Source organism: Furipterus horrens, unplaced genomic scaffold, assembly GCF_987537825.1.
Source record: "Furipterus horrens unplaced genomic scaffold, mFurHor1.1.pri manual_scaffold_8, whole genome shotgun sequence".
In the NCBI taxonomy this organism is placed as follows: Eukaryota; Metazoa; Chordata; class Mammalia; order Chiroptera; family Furipteridae; genus Furipterus; species Furipterus horrens.
Genome location: NW_028327178.1, coordinates 44,386,267 through 44,403,577, shown reverse-complemented (window position 1 = coordinate 44,403,577; position 17,311 = coordinate 44,386,267). Strand labels below are relative to the sequence as shown.

General features: G+C 37.4%; 1 protein-coding gene and 1 pseudogene across 1 annotated transcript in view; both read left to right on the top strand.

The window, feature by feature from the left end:
- The window catches only part of MYOM1 (myomesin 1), a 153,333-nt gene that overhangs the window by 8,912 nt on the left and 127,110 nt on the right, over positions 1–17,311 (top strand). The gene's annotated exons all lie outside the window — the stretch shown is intronic.
- On the top strand, positions 1,136–5,636 carry LOC150002830 (sorcin pseudogene; annotated as a pseudogene).

Sequence of the window (17,311 nt, the reverse complement as noted above, 5' to 3'; positions counted from 1 at the left end):
TAGTCTTTGGGATCAAAGAGGCCCATGTGTACAGTAGTCCTCCCTTATTCGCAGTTTTGCATTCTGCAGTTTGACCTAGAGTCAACCTTGGTCCAAAAATATTAAATCAAAAATTCCAGAAGTAAGCAATTCATAAGTTTTAAATTACATGCCACTCTGGGTATTGTGATGAAATCTCACACTTGTCCTGCACTGTTCCACCCAAAATGTGAATCGTTCCTCTGTGTGTGTATCCTCACTGTATACACTTGCCTGTTAGTCACTTTGTACATGTCTGGTTATCAGATTGATTGTCATGGTATCACAGTGCTTGTGTTCAGGTACCCCTTATTATACTTAATCATGATCCCAAAGAGCAAGAATGGTGATGCTGGCAATTCAGATATGCCAAAGAAAAGCCGTAAAGTCTTCCGTTAAGTGGAAAGGTATGTATATGTTAGAAAAAAGCATAGTATATATAGGGTTTAGTACTATCCAGTTTCAGGCCTCCACTGGACATCTTGGAATGTATCTCCTTGGATAAGGGGGGGCTACTGTTCTTGCAATTAGGCTTATGACTTTGAATAAGATAATTAACCTACCTCTCAATTTTTCACCTGTCAAATGAGAAAAATGACTGTTCCTTGGGTTGGGGGAGTCTTAAAGATATAATCATAGCTGGTGTTTAGTGTAATAGCAGTCACATGGGGAACACTCAATGAGGTTTCAGTATTGTTTATTCCTTCAATAACTATTTACCCAGTGCTTCATGTGTGCTAAGTACTGCTCTTGGTGCTCAAAATAAATTAGGGATCAAAACGGACAGAGAGCATATATTCTAGCAAGTAGAGATAGGCCATAAATGATAAATGTAATCTACAAAGACATTAAATTTTGTATTATGGTAGAAGGTAATAAATGTTATGAAAGCAATAAAATTAGAGTAGGGTAATAGATTTCAGGTATGTGGGGTGAGGGCGCAGGGCCGCAATTTTCAATAGGGTGGTCAGGCCTAATTGAAGGTGATATCTGAGCAAAGACATGAAGTAGCTAAGGGAGTTTGCCCTGAGCTTACTTGGGGGAAAGGTACAGCAGATATGGGGAACAGCCACTGCAAGGTCTTTCAGCAAGTAACAACATCAAGCCCAGTGACAGAATGGAGAAGTTAGGGGCAGAGTGGATGGAAAAGATGTCAGAAAGGTAATGGACAGAGCAGGGCCAGTCATGTTGGCCCCTGTGGGATGCTGTAAAGACTTTATTCTCAGTTAAAGGGGAGAGCTGTGGTAGAGTTTTGAGCAGGAGAGTGACATGACCTGATTTAAGTTATATAGAGATCATTGTGACTGTTATTTGGAGAACAGACTGTGGGGCACAAAAAAGGCAGGTTAACCAGTCCAGGCAAGAGCTGATAGTGCACAGTAAGGAAGGATGTGGTGAGCAGTGGTCATATTTCTGGATCTATTAGTTTTTGCCAAATTCAAAATTTCATCAAATATTTCCACAGAGCTCTTAAGTTCTATTAAGTTTCCATGGAGTTTTGAGGCTGCAAAAAGATCTATGTAGATATTCTGTATACAGTGGACCTTCTGAGACTCTATATAGCAATATGACAATAATAAAATTATTTGTTTCTTCTCCATTCCCAAAGATTCTGATGAAGTACCTTGTTCTGTTGTTACTGTTTTTTATGGTACTTAGTAAGAAAAACACATAAAATAACCATAGTTGTATGGAGATTGAAAGCCATCTGCAGATTCAGGTGGCTAAATCTGAATTATGTAAATAGACTGTTATGGGAAATAAGTTAGCTTGAAAAGCTGCTATTATATCAAGTTTTTGTATTACAGAGACAGTCTTATAGCCTCTTCTCCAAATTAAAGTATTATTATTATTATACATAAGGAAAATATATTATATATCAGGTATATATATACATATATATATTATATATTGGGTAAAAAGTATCAATACAGCAGGTCCTCAAATAAAATCATTTCATTCAATGTTTTTTTTAATTACTTATTTGTTTGTTTATTTATTTTATATTTAGAGAGAGGGGAAAGGAGAAAGAGAGGGAGAGAAACATCACTGTGTGGTTGCCTCTCACTTGCGCCCCCAACTGGGGACCTGAGGTGCAACTTAGTAATGTGCCCTGACTGGGAATTGAACCAACGACACTTAGCTTGCAGGCTGACGCTCAATCCGCTGAGCCACAGCAGCCAGGGTTCCAATGTTGTTTTGTTATAACATTGATGAGGAAAAATAAATCAATTCTCAGCCAGAGCACAGTGTGTGGAGTTTGCATGTTTTCCCCATCTCTGTGTGGATTTTCTCCAGGTACTCCAGTTTCTTCCTGCATCCCCAAAATGTTAATGTGAGGTGAACTGGCATGTCTCTACTGCCCCAGTCTTAATGAGTGGCCAAGGTGGGTTCCTGCCTTGCAGACTGAGCTGCCAGGATAGGCTCAGACTGCCCATGACCCTGCTCTAGAGTAAGCAGGTTGGAAAATTATTATCTTACTTGTTTTTATTAATCTTTTTTAAATGTATGTTTATCATTTAATATGAAGTGCTTGACTCTTTATTTAGAAGTTTGGTGATGTTTTTGTGACCAAAAATATGCTGTAAGAACTTAACTTTTATTTATATTAATTAACCTGTGGTAAAATTTATTTTCTTGCACTGTTGCACTTAAAGTTGCAGTTTTCAAAGATCTATTGACCATGTTATGTGAGGACTTACTGTACAACATTCTGGGATTTGTCTTCCAGAATTTAAGTAAGAAGAAAATGACAACTCACATTGCTTCCTATACAGTAGAAGGTCAGAGGATAATCTAATGAAAGCAGAAAATCCAGTTAGTTCTTTAAAAGGCAGGTGAGTTATACTCTGAATCCCAAAGATAAACCCTGAGTTCCAGGATAGGAGCTCTCACCATGCACCAGTCTTCTGCCTCCACTTGCACTGCAATTAATGAGCAGTTCGTTGGCAGAAAAAGCACTAGGAGTCTCACTTCTGGTAATACCGGTTTCATATAATCAGCAATTTGTAGATGCATGGAACTGTGGAATGTTAAAGCAGGAGACCAAAAGCTCATCTAATTCAAGCCCTTCCTTTTACAGACATTTTAACTGAGACCCAGAAAGATGTGATTCATTCTCTGCCTCCTATGCTTTATTCTACATTGAAAATATTATTTGTCGGGTTATTCTGCAGGTTAAATTCAAGTTTAAATGATACAAGATACCCTCCGAACGACATTAATCTTGCACGGGCAGGTGCTTCCTGCTGTGAGAAGAAAGGCATGTCCTTTAATAGAGTAGCAATAGAATGAGTCAGCTGAAGGTAGAGGAAGGATAAAGCTGTTACCTCCTTGGGCTTGGAGGTGAAATGTTAGCTCTGTCCACTGTTAGCCTTGCCACACAGTGGGGTGTAACTGAGCTACCCCGCAGAGATCTCTGAATTCTGGAAGGTCAAGGCCATGCAATCTATTGCAACAGGCTTGACCTTTTCCACATCAGCTTTTCTAGATGAAACAAGAAATCGGAAGCACCTCAAATGAAGAAGGTAACTTTCATAAAATGTCTAGTACTGTAAACCACAAGGACCATCTCCAAATTAGATTGGGATGTGGGTTTATAGACTTCTTTGTAAATAAGTTAATAAGACTAAACTTCCCCTGACTGGTGTGGCTCAGTGGATTGAATGTTGGCTGAGAACCAAAAGTTGCTGCTGGTTCAATTCCCAGTCAGGGCACATCCTGGATTGCAGGCCAGGTCCCCAGTTGGGGGTGTAAGAAACAAGGACATAGTGACTTCCAAACCAGTAGAAAGTCATTAGAAACAAAGGGCAAATGTAGTTAAAGGGTCTCAAAGGCAAATGTAATTAGAGGATCTCTGAGAAGGGAGTTGACAGTATTAGCATATTTACAAATCACAATAGGGGCATTTAGATGATACTGTTAGATTGTAACTCAGGAGTAACTAGTAATGGAGAAACGGGGAAGAAGGAGAGGGGTGGGGGGAAGCTAACCACGGTTCAGGGTAGGAAGCTAATCACTTTCAGGGCAATTTCAGGGCAGGGAAGCTTTAGGGTGGGGAAGCTAAGACTATAAAACCAGCCATCTTTGTCTACTTGGCACGCACATTCTCCTCGCTGAGGGTGCGCCCAGCTCTGCAGACTCATGAATAAACACCTCGCTCTACTGCTCAAGTCCTGTGTCCCAGTTTTTATTGTGAGCGTTTCTGACAGGGGTGTGCTAGATGCAACCGACCAATGAAACTCTCGCACATTGCCGTTTCTCTCTCTCTTTCTCCCTCCCTTCTCCTCTCCCTAAAAATAAATTTAAAAAAAAATTTAAGTGCAAATCCTTAAAGAAAGAAAGAAAGAAAGAAAGACTAACCTTTATAAGCCCTGGACAATTTTCAGTCTGCAGACTTAGACTCTATAAGGCATCTCCTGATACCATTGAGAAGCGTCCTACATAATATAATTTCTAGGATTTATGGGGTAGACTCTTTCACTTCTGCTTAAAAATAGGTCATAATCTAGTCTGGTTAAATTAATTTTTGAAATAGTCAGAAATAGATTAAAAAACTAAAGAGTATATGTAGATAAGAACCATAAAAAATTTAAATCTCTCAGTGCTTTACCCATCCACCTTTTCTAGAACACATGACTGTTCTACATTCATTGTGAGAAGTGGTTCAGACCCTCATGATATTCGCTTTTAGATCATGGCTATACATTAGCTGGGAAGAGTTACTGAAAAAGAGAGTACAATGTTACCTCTCAGTAGAAATTTAAATAATAAAAACAATACATACAAAAAACACCTGTGGTTATATTTCTATTTACTTAGCTACATTAAAAAAAAAACTACAAATGAGTTTTATGGGCAAAGAATGAAATGGAGAGAGGAGTAAAAAGTAAGTCTGCACCATGGTTTATCCCAGGCACCCTGGCACCCTACCTAGGGAGGGGCTCCCTGAGGGCCTACGTTTCCCAGACAAACTCAGAATCCACTGTATGTTTGCTTTCCTGCAGTAGCTGGGCAGGATGTAAAAACAGGCGCTGGTGAATTGCAGAGATACCTGACACAGTTGGGCATTGCTGGAGGATACAAACCTTTTAACCTGGAGACTTGTCAGCTTATGCTTTCAATGCTGGATAGAGATCTGTCAGGCACAATAGGTTTCAGTGAATTTAAAGAACTCTGGTCTGTACTGAATGTCTGGAGACAACATTTGATCAGTTTTGACAACAGGGTGGAATAAGTGGATTCTCAAGAATTGTAGAAGGCCCTGACAATAATGGGACTTTGGCTGTCTCCAGGTTGTGAATTCAATTGCAAAATGGTACAGCACCGTTAGAAAGACCACCTTAGATGACAACTGTATCACCTGCTGTGTCAAACTGCAAGCTCTGACAGATAGCTTTTGAAGACAGGATACTGCTCAGTAAGGTGTTGTGAATTTCTCATGTGATGATTTCTTTCAGTGTGCCAAGAGTACTGTATTTAAATTGAGAGGAAGCAGTGTGAATGTAATCAACATTCCAGCTGGAGTCCTCTCTTGCTCTTACTCCTTGCCTTCAGTAATGCGTGTACACTTACATCGCCACTTTTCCTTAACAGCTGTTGTGAAGCTGTATTACTGAAGTTTTTATTTTCAGTTTAGATATTAATTCTTTGTAATTTTATTTTTTAAAAGATAAGTGTAAATAATACAAAAAATAAAAACAAAAAGAAAAAAGCCAAGGGATGCTTATTTATTATGACACTACATGTCCATAAATTTCAAGTGTGGTCTTGGTCCAACTAAATTCATGCTTTTATCTTACAAGAACTTCTTCTGCAAAATGTTATCAGCAACAGATGGGCTCTTTTTAGTCTCCTACTTGTCCACTAACTTTGATGTTCTCCTGAAACCTACATAAATGTGCAGATTGGGAAACCAGAGAATCAAAGTCAGTAGAGTGTTGAACCTGACATGATGCTAGTATCAAAGGAAGAACATAGAACAAAACTCTGCTCTAACTCAAAAGTAGATCCAAAATAACTTTTCACAAAAGACTAAAGAAAGTGTTTTCTTTCAAGAGGGGGAAACGTGTTTGATAGAAAAGTTGACATAAGATAAAAGAAATGGAACTTCTGACACCAGAAGTCCTGAGAAGAGTGGCTGACTAAATGAGCAATGACAGCCAAGTTGGGCCATTCTTGAGAAGCTGTCCCATAGTTCACTAAAATCACTGCCTCTTCTTCCTTCTGGTAAACAGCTGAGCATTTTGTTTACAAGCAACAGCATGAAGTTGTACATATATCTAAACATTCAGTTTTAAAGGAAAAGTTTTAGAATAATAAAAATGAGTTCAGCTCTTTTATGGCCACTCAGTAGAGTCTAATGGCAGTACATGGATAATTCAGCAATCAGAATTTAGCTTTAAGCTTTAAACTTTTGTACTTATAGCTCATCCTGGGATGTCCTACTCATCTTTCAATGTCCAGTTTTTCACAAAGGATTCCCTGATAACCCATGACAGAAATTCTCTCTCAAGCCTGTGAATTTTCATTTTGTTTGTACTAGTCTTTCTGCTTATCTGCCTACCTTCCTTCTGTCCTTCCACCCTTTCTTCCTTGATTGACACAATACAATGTGTCAGGTCTGGTAGCATTTACTCTGCTACAAAATGTAAAGCTCTCAGAAAATAAGGGTCTTTATCTTCATATACCCTTCCATCCCAGTGGTGAGTACAGTATTTTTCACACAATGGATGTTGAATAAGTTACTATCGGATAAATGAAATTGCTATAAAAAGTTCAAAAATAAAACCTGAAAATTTCAGTGATACTCTCATATGTAACACAATCTGAAAGACTGTTGTTCATAATGTTTGAAGTCAACTTACTCCCACTTTCTCAAATATCAGCTGGATTGTATGCTAAATTTATGTTTAGCTTTATAAGGAACTACTCAACTGTTTTCCAAAATAGTTATAACATTTTATATTCCCAAAACAATAACGATGTATGAGGAATCCAGTTTATCATATCCTTGGCCAACATTAGTTATTTTGTCTTATTTATTACAACCATTCTGGTAGGTGTGTAGTGGGATCTCATCGTGATTTTAATTTGCATTTACTTAATGACTAATGATGTTTACCATTTTTTAAAATGTGCTTTAGCCATTTGTATATCTTTGATGAGGTGCTTATTCAAATCTTTTGCATTTTAATTTTTTATGCTTATTATTAAGTTGTCAGCTATTTAAGTATTATATATAGTCTTTCATTAGATATGTTTACAAATATATTCTTTTATTATGTACCTTGTTTTTTTATTCTCTTAATAGTGTCTTTCAAAGACCAGAATTTTTAATTTTAATATAATTCAATTCATCAACTTTTCTTTTTGAATCATGCTTCTAGTGTTATATCTAAGAACTCTTTAGCTAATTCACCACCATAAAGAGTTTCTCTTGCCCTGGCCAGTGTGGCTCAGTTGGTTGGAGTGTAATCCCATAACCAAAAAGTTGCAGGTGTGATTCCTGGCAGGGCACAATCTAAGTTGTGAGCTCCATCCCTAGTTGGAGTTTCTCTCTCTCTCTCCCTTCCTCCCTTTCTAAAAGCAATGAAAAAATGTCACTGAGCAAAAATTTTTTAAAAAAGAGCTTTTCTACAAGTTTTATAATTTTAGCTTTTATACTTAGAATATATTATCTATTCTGAATTAATTTTTGTGTGATGTTGGGTCAAATTATAAATTCATACTTGCACATATTGTCTCAGATCCATTTTTTGAAGATTCTCCTTTAACCTATTAAATTCCTCAGCATATTTATCAAATTTCAATTGGTCATGAATGTAAAAATTTATTTCTGGACTCTCAGTTCTGTTCCATTGAGCTGTATGCCTGTCCTGATGCCAGTGCCACAATCTGATTTTGTTGTTGTTATGCTATTTGCCCTGGCTGGAAACTCCAGTAAAATATTGAATAGAAACATTTGAATGATAGCCTTGTTTCCAACTTTAGGAGGAAAGCATTTAGTTTTTTACTGTTAGGTATGATATTAGCTGTGAGTTTTTCATTTTCTTTTACTCCTATTTTGTTTTGAGATTTTTAAACATGGATGAAATCTGAAATTTGTCAAGTATTTTCTCTGTATCTATTAATTGATAATGTGGGTTTTGTTCTTTAGTCTATTAATATAGTGTATTACAGTAATTGATTTTTCAAATGTTAAATAAACCTTGTGTAAGAACGAAGTCACTCAGAAGGCCATCAAGATGCAGCAAGCAGGAAAAAAGAAGTTTATTGAGGGAATCAGCAAGCAGGAAGGGAGCCGTGCAGCAAGTGGCTCTGACTCTGAATTCCTAGAGGAGGAGGGGGTTGCTCTATAGGGGGAAGAAAAAAGGCACTATTGAATTCAGTTTGGTTATCTTGCAGCTGCAAGCATGACAGCAAACGTGGCTCAGCTCGACGCACCCTGCTATTATGGGGAACTCCCTGCCCAAAATATTGCTATCTCCCAGGCAGGTGGGAGGAGGGCATGGGAACTGAGGCTGTCACCTTGTATTCCTGGGATAAACTCCACTTGGTTTTATATGTTGCTGAATTCAGTTTGCCAATATTTTTAAAAAGATTTTTGCCTCTGTGTTCGTGAATTATATTGATCTGTAGTTTTATTACAATGTTTTTGTTTAGTTTTGATTTTAGGTAATACTGGCCTTATAGAATGAGTTGAGAATGGTTTTGATAATTTGTGTCTTCTCTCTTTTTTTGTGGTTAATCTGTCAGATATGTTTGTCAATGTCTTGGTCTTTTAAATGAACCAACTTTTATTTCATTGATTGTATCTACTGTTGTTCTCTTTTCGATTTCATTGATCTCCCATCTAATCTTCCTGCTTCATATATTTTTTTCTTACTTCTCAAGGTGAAACTTGTTATCAATTTAAAATCTTTCTTCTTTTTCAATATAAACACATAAAACAATAAACTTTCCCCTAATCACTGCTCTAACTGTATCCCATAAGTTTTGATATGTTGTGTTTTGTTTTTATGTAGTTCAAAATATTTTCTAATTTCCCTTGTGATAACTTTGTGACCAATGAGTTATTTAGAAGCATGATATTTGAGATTTTCTGAATTTATTTCTGTTGTAGATTATTTATATATTTTTTCTGTTGTCAAGAGTTATATTTTATATAATTTAAGTGTTTTTAAATCAATTAAGCTTGTTTTGTTGACTAGTGGGTGAACTCACCTAGAAAATATTGAAAAGAATACATACTCTGTTGTCATTGGGTTAAGTATTCTAGAAAAGTGTGTTAGATCACTTTGATTGACAGTGTTATTCAAATTTCCTATATCCTTGTTAATTTCCATCTAGTTGCTCTATCAATTTTGGAGAATAGTATTGAAGTTTCCAATTATTTTTAATTTTTGATTTTTTCTTTCAATTCTGTTACTTATTGCTTCATGTATTTTAGGACTCTGTTGGTAGGATTCTGCATATAAACTTATAATTATTATGTTTCTTCCAAGAAATCAACCCTTTTATAATTGGGAAATTTCCCCTTCTGTCTCTTGTAATATTTCTTAATTTAAAATAATTTTATTTGATCTTAATATAGTCATTTCAGCTCCTATGGTTATCATTTGCATGTTATATCTTTTTTTATCCTTTTACTTTAACAAATACAGTAGTGTATGTATGTACAGAAAAAAACATAGTATATATAAGATTCAGTACTATTCATGATTTCAAGTATCCACAAGGGTTCTTGGAACATATCCCTCATGGATAAGGAGGGACTACTGTTTGTGTCTTAGGAGGTAGAGTATACCTCTCATAGCATCATATAATAGGGTTTTTTAGAAATCTAGTTTGACAATTTGCTTGTTTCTTGGAGTTTTTAGTCCATTCACATTGATAAAGTTATTGGTATGGTTGTAATTATGTCTGCCACTTTTGTTATTTTTGTGTGTGTATCTCATGGGTTTCTTTTTTGTTTGTTTGTTCATTTATTCCTCCTTTACTGCCTGTTTTGTGTCGTGTCAGTGCCTTCTGAAAAGCATTGTTTCTGATGTAAAGTCGGCCCTTAATATATTGTTCCTCTTTATGTAATGAATAATTTTACTCTTGCTGCTTTCAGTTTTTCTCTGGCTTTGGCTTCCAGTTGTTTGACTATGACATATCTAGGTATATATCTGTTTGTGTATATACTTGGGTTTGTTGAGAATATTGGAGCCATAAATTAATATTTTTTGGCAAATTTGGGGAGTTTCATGATGTTATTTTTTCAAAATATATTTTCCTATCTTTTCTCTCTCTTCTGTGTCAGGTTATTCATATATAGATATGTTTCATTTTGTCCCACAGATCTCTGAGGCTCTTTTAATTTTTTTTCATTCTTTTCCCACTCTGATTTTTAGATTGGATTACTTATATCTTCAAGTTTACTGATTATTTTTCTATCTAAAATCTGCTGTTGAGCCTCTTTAATAATTTTTTTATGTAAGTTTTGTATTTTTAAACTCTAGAATGTTTATTTGATCCTGTTTTATAATGTTTTTGTTGACATTTTCTTTTTTAAATCATTGTTGTAATACTTTCATTCAAGTTTTTAAAATTAGTCTTTGAACATAATTATAATGGCTACTTTGAAGTCTTTGCTCTGCTAAATCCAACATCAGGGACTATCTAAAGACAGTTTTTACTTACTGCTCATTTCTGTTAGTGTGGATTACACTTTCTTATTTCTTGGCATATCTCATAACTTTTATTCTTGAAAATGGAACATTAAATATCAATAATATATTGTAACAATTATGTTTCTGAATTTCCCCCAAGTGTGTTGCTGCTGTTTTGTTTCTGTTTACTAACTTGTCTGAACACATTTATAGAATTTGTTTACTCACCACTATGTGGCTGCTGATGTCTCTGCTCAGTTTTAAAAATTGTTGTTCTTATTTTTAAGCCTGAATTCATGAGGATAACACTCATAGATTAATGGTCAATGAATGGTCATAGGTTGCGTACAAACATTTTAAGCCAGTAAAGCTTCCAGCTCTGGCAATAGCTCTGTGTGTGTGTGTTGGGAGCACATTTAAAGTTCAAGTTTTTTCTAAGTATGTTCTGGCTTTGCTTACCTCTACTCTCTTGCCTCTCCTCTGCACATATATACAGGCTTACAGTCAGTCAATGATGTGTAGATAAATTGGGGCCTCTCCAGTTTTTCCTGTATAGTTATGTGGAGAGCTTATGAAGGCCCCCTATGATGATCTTATTTCTCAGATTTACTTGTTAAATTTCTGGCTGATTTGCCAGGCTGCTGCTGGGCCCCAAATATGATTACAGCCTCTGGCTAACTCACTTGTTGGTCTTCCCTTGTTTGTTTGCACTTAGATTGCTACTGTTATTCACAATGCTCCTGGATTTGAAGTTTCATCATGCTGTTAAATAAAACTAGCCCCTTCTGGCAGTGAACATTCTGAGTTTCACACATTCCCCCTCCTAGGTAAACTACCTTACGGACTGAGCTGGAGGAGGAGGGTGGGGAACTAGGCAGAAATGTCACAGACTCCCACTGTTTATACCTGAAGTTTATTAACTTTTGAAATAATTCTTTAAAATCTTCACCTGAGGATATATTTATTGTTTTTTTTTTGTTTTTTTCTGTTTTTTTTTTTTTTTTTTTAGAGAGAGGAAGGGAATGAGAGAGAAAGAGAATCATTGATGTGAGAGAGAAACATCTATGGTTGCCTCTTGTACATGCCCCGACCAGGGATCAAACCCATAACTGAGTCATGTACCCTGACCTAGGATCAAACCCACAACCCATGGGTACCCTGCAGGACACTCACACCAGCTGAGCCACCTGGCCAGGGCAAGTTCTGGAACATTTTATGAGTAACCACTTCTCACTGTTTTCAGAGTCCTGAACCAGTTGTTTTTGACAATTGTGTCCAGTTTTATCATTGCTTTTTGGGGAGAGAAACTGTTAAACTACTCACTTCACCATATTGGGAGTCCTGCCCTTCCCCTGGTCATTTTTAATGGCTCCTCAGCTGATTCTAATGTGAAGCCAGAGCTGACAATCACTGAGCTAGGGTATGATTACAAGTGGATGAATTTGGAATTTATTTTATTCGGTAAACATTTATTGAACAAAATCAGGCATTGGAGACAGTGTGAGGATGCAAAGATAAATGAGACCATCTCTCTTCTTTAGTAGTTACAGGTAGTGGGAAAGATAGAGGGAGAAACCAATAATGCAGTATAACCATGAGCATATAGGGATGTGTGATACTGTGTTTGGGAGCAATGTCAGCAAAGAATAATGCCCACAATGCATTATTTTCCTGAAATATGCTGATAGGTTGTCAGAATATTTTCAGAAAGTAATGGCCATTAACCAAATCAATACTTAACATAAGTATGAATAATTTGCCAAAATTATATGGTCATTATAAATATAACTGTATGGAATGAGTATTTAAATTCACTTAAAGTTTATGAGTTTAATGCTTTCTTTTCAACTGGACTGTAGTGGTTTTGTAACCTCAACTTAAGTCAATAAATTCAGGAATAGCAAATCTACCTCAGAGTCATTATGGGCAGTGTGACATGATATTAGGGTCTCCAGAATGGGGAATCCACAAAGGCACATCATAGAGGTGTAGGGAGAAATATTAGCACTTCTTTTTTTCAAAAAAAAAACAACAAATTTTGTTTTTAAAATTTTTCTATTGAGTGAATTTTTCAATAAGTGTGAATATTTATATGTACAATGCATTGTAACTTATGCATTGAACTTATAAATAAACAAACATATATAGGTGGCATGCCTCCAATAATTTTGGGTCAAGAATACTCAGTCACTAGTATTAGTAGAACGAATAGTAACCCAGATGGGTACTAGTCTTAGCTAGGTCAGCTACCAACTGGCTGTGTGAACATGGGCAAGTTTCAAAGATGCTGCAGGTCTTCCACAGCTACAAAATGATATAAATATTCCTGAGGTTCCTTCCAGCTCTGGCATTTTGTAAGTGGTTTTGTTCTTGCTTTTCTTGTCAAGAGTAATGAAGAATTTGTAAGAGCAGAAGGTTATCTTTTTGTTGCTGTTGTTCATCATCTGAATTGGATGCAGGTGTAAGCCTATTTCTTAGTTCCTCAAATATTTGCAGGAAAAGCTTTCTTTTCCCTGACTCTATCTCTTCTCTGTGGTGCTCCTGGTCATTATTATGATGATATTATATACACATGGTATTTCTTTAAGTTCTTCTAATTTTATACATATTAACAAAAGATACAGCATAGCACATAACAGAGGACATAACAACACATATTAACAGAGGTCATAACTAATTGATCTGTAGCTGTGTCTAGATTTACCTAGACATAGTTATACATGTGTGAGCGCATGTGTGCATGTACAAGTCAGTCCTTAACTATTGCTTCATTTCATTGCCTTCATAAATTGAAATTCAGAAAGTTTCATGATTTAAGCTGAGTACATAAAGAACATTAAATGTAGTTTTAATAATTAAAAGAACCACACAGACTCATATATATCAAGTTTAGTATTACTCAGAAACTGACTTACAAGACAAAGAGGATTATTTTCAAAATTTTGATGCAACTAAAAGCCCAAGCAGTTAATAAATTCTTATATAGCTTTTTAAGTTCAAAGAAATTTAAGATTTTACATATTCTATTTAACTCCTTTAAAAACATTATTTAACTTTAAAATCCAATAGAGTAAGATGTTAGACTTCAGAGTTCATGAGTCATATTTAGACTATTGATGGTTTTTATTCATTTAGTTACACTTACAGTATTTTAATATCTTAATCCTTCACATGCTCCTTTTTTTTTAAAATGTCTTTTATTGATTATAATGTTACATTTGTCCCAATTTCCCTTCCCTCTGCTCCCCTCCACCCAGTGGCCCCCCTCCCTCCAGTTGTCCCCCCCACTTTAGACCATGTCCATTAGTTGTGCATATAGTTCTTTTCAACCTCTCTCTGTCTATTCCATTCCCTCCTACCATGCTCCTTAATTCCTATATCATCTCCCTCCCTCTCCCCCTTCCCTGATGACCTCCCCCCAATATGTTCCCCATACCTATAGTTCTTTTTCCACTCTCGTTGCCTGTTTAGTTTGCCTTTGTTTCAATTCCCTAGCTTCTGTTGTTGTTTCTTGTGATGCAGTTTTCATTTTAGACTTCATAGTTTTGATCCTCCTTTTTCTAAACCAGTCCCTTTAACATCTCATATAACAGTGGTTTGGATCTAATGAACTCTTTCAGTTTTGTTTTGTCCTGAAAACACTTTCTCTGCCCTTCTATTCTGAATGACAATTTTGCTGGATAGAGTATTCGTGGTTGTAGGTTTTTGCTTTTCATTACTTTGAATATTTCTTGCCAGTCCCTTCTTGCCTGCAGGGTCTCCCTTGAGAAGTCAGCTGATAGTCTAATTGGGACCCCTTTGTACATGATTCTTTTCTTCTCTCTTGCCGCTTTTAAGATTCTCTCTTTATCTTTAACTTTTGACATTTTGATTATAATGTGTCTTGGAGTGGTTCTCCCTGGGTCCAGTTGTTTTGGAACTCTCTGTGCTTCCTGGACCTGTAAGTCTATTTCCTTCCCCAAGTTTGGGAAGTTCTGCTTTATTATATTTTCACTTAATTTTTCAATTTCTAGTTCATCTTCTTCGCCCTCTGGCAAACCAATGATTCTTATGTTGGGCCTTTTATAGCTGTCCCAGAGGTTTCTGATCCTCTCATCCTTGCTTCCCGTTTCCTCTCTCTGCACTGGTTGACTGTTTGTTCCTTCTCTATGTTCTGGTTTGTTGATATGAACTCTGGATTTTTTTTCCTCACCATCTGTCTCATATGTGGTTTTGTTCCTTTCATTATGAGTGTTTTTTTATTCTTTCTCATCTTTTTCCAGATCTTTTGTTAATTCTGTAAGCCACCTGATAACAATGGCCCTGAACTGAGCCTCTGACAGGTTTCTTATTTGTTCATCTGTCAGATTCTTCATCTGTTGCCTGGTGAGCTGCGCCACCGGGATTTCTATAGTTGTCTGCCTCATTTTGACAGATGCATTTTGTTTTCTTGGGCCGGCTATAGGGGGCGGTGCCTGTGTACTCGTCATGACCCAGTGACCGGCGGCAATGCGCAACCTTTTTCGCTGCGCCGTGGCCCTTTGTCGTCACAACCCAGTGACCGGCGCCTATCCGCAACCTATTTCGCAGCCCTGTGGCGCTTTCTTTGGGGGCGGGGGTCCAAGATGGATTCACACAGTTATTCCGCGAGGAGACCGGGATCTGTCCTCCCGCCCTCTGGGCCTCACTGTTCAAAGCGATGTGGTGGCTGCTTTCCCCAGCGTTGGGGTTATAGGCTGCCGGGGTTTGACTGCAGCCGGGATTGTCCTCCCTGCCACTGGGATTGTTCTCCCTGCCGCTGTCCCTGGTGCGACCGCAAATAGCACCGCCCACTTTCGCTCTTACCTGCCCAAAGGGCGCCGCTGGTTTATAACTTCATACGTTGGGCTTCCGTGTAGTTCTATTTTCTGGAATTTCTAGTTATCTTTTGTTTTGAAGTAGTTGTATTCCTCTCTAGTTGTAGAGGGAGAGGAAGTCCCCACATGCTCCTTTTTATTAGAATTCAAAGCTTGAAAAAACTTTAAAAGCGTAACAAAGATTTGTTTTGTTTCTTAAATAATTTGGACTTTCTAAGTAATTGGCAGATGATGGTGTAGCTTCTTAAGAGTCTATCTGCACCGCCGAGAATGGCTGTGCAGTCCGACTCGGGAGTGACATGGTATCTGTCTCCTCCCGTGTTGAATCGACATCTTGTGATGACGCTGAAGCTACAGAGCCTGGGCAGGGTAATATGGAGGGTCTGCTGTTGCCCATGCAGCAGACCCCCCCTCTCTTCGCAGCTGAAGGGTCCAAGGGAAAGACGGAGTCGATACAGCTTGGGTTCAGGTGCGCCGCAGGAGTTGCCGGTGTTGACTACAACGTCAAACCGCCTTAGGGACTCCGGCTCCGGATTTTCTGTCGGGGTTTACTCCCTTAGCCTTTCCCCTGAAGAGGTATGCCACAAGGCAGCGGAGGTTTTTTGGAGTCAGAGTTTTCCTTCTCTGATGTACCCTGACTGGAAGATCGAACCAGCGACACTTAGCTCGCAGGCCGACGCTCAATCCACTGAGCTAAACCAGCCAGGGCAAGTAATACCATGTAGTATATAACATTATAATGCTTTTATGAAGTCTTTTGTTCCAAATGAAATATGAAATAGAAACTGATGATAGTATCATTAATCTTTACCATAAAGTTCAACTATTAAAAATCAGTTGCTGTGATTTACCTGTGATAATGGAACAATCACATTTTGGAACATCCTATGTAATAAGTGCATCATTTTAAAGATTTATCTTAAAGGGGAAATGGTGAGAAAAGGGACAATAATAACACAATTAAAAGAATGACATCATAGCTGTTTTAATGTAAATAAATGTTAAAAATATGAGCTCATAAGAGTATGACTGGTAACCTTGGCCAGGTGGCTCAGCTGGTTGGAACATTGTACAGTACATGAAAAGGTTGCAGTTTGATTCTGGTCCCAGTATATACCTAGGTTGTGGGTTTGATCCCCTTTTGGGCATGTATCAGAGGCAACCAATCGACGTTTCTCTCTTACATTTCTCTCTCTCTCCCTCTCTTCCTCTCTCCCTCTCTCCATCTCTCCGTCTCTCTCTAAAATCAATTAACACATCCTCTGGTAAAGATTTTTTTTTAAATGACTCTAAACACTAGAACGAAAGTACAGTGGTTTCTCTTTCTGGGTTTCAATTATTCATTGTCAACTGTGGTCCAAAAATATTAAATGGAAAATTTCAGAAATACATGAATCATAATTTTTTAAATATTTTATTTATTTGTTTATTTTTAGAGAGAAGGGAGGGAGGGAGAAAGAGAGGGAGAGAAACATTGATATCAGAGAGAAACATTGATTGGTTGCCTCTCACATGCGCTCTGACTGGTGATTGAACACACAACCCAGGCACATGCCCTGACTGGGAATAGAACTGGCAACCTTTTGCTTTATGGGACACATGATCAGAGCTGTAACTCCCAAGTTTTAAATTATGTGCCATTCTGAGTAATGAGATGACACCTCAATGTCCTGCTGTGCCATGCCCTGATGGGAATCATCCCTTTGTCCAGGATGTCCATGCTGTAGGCACTCCTGCCTGTTAGTCACTTAGTAGCTGCCATCTTGGTTATCAGAATGACTGTTGTGGTGTTGCAGTGCTCTT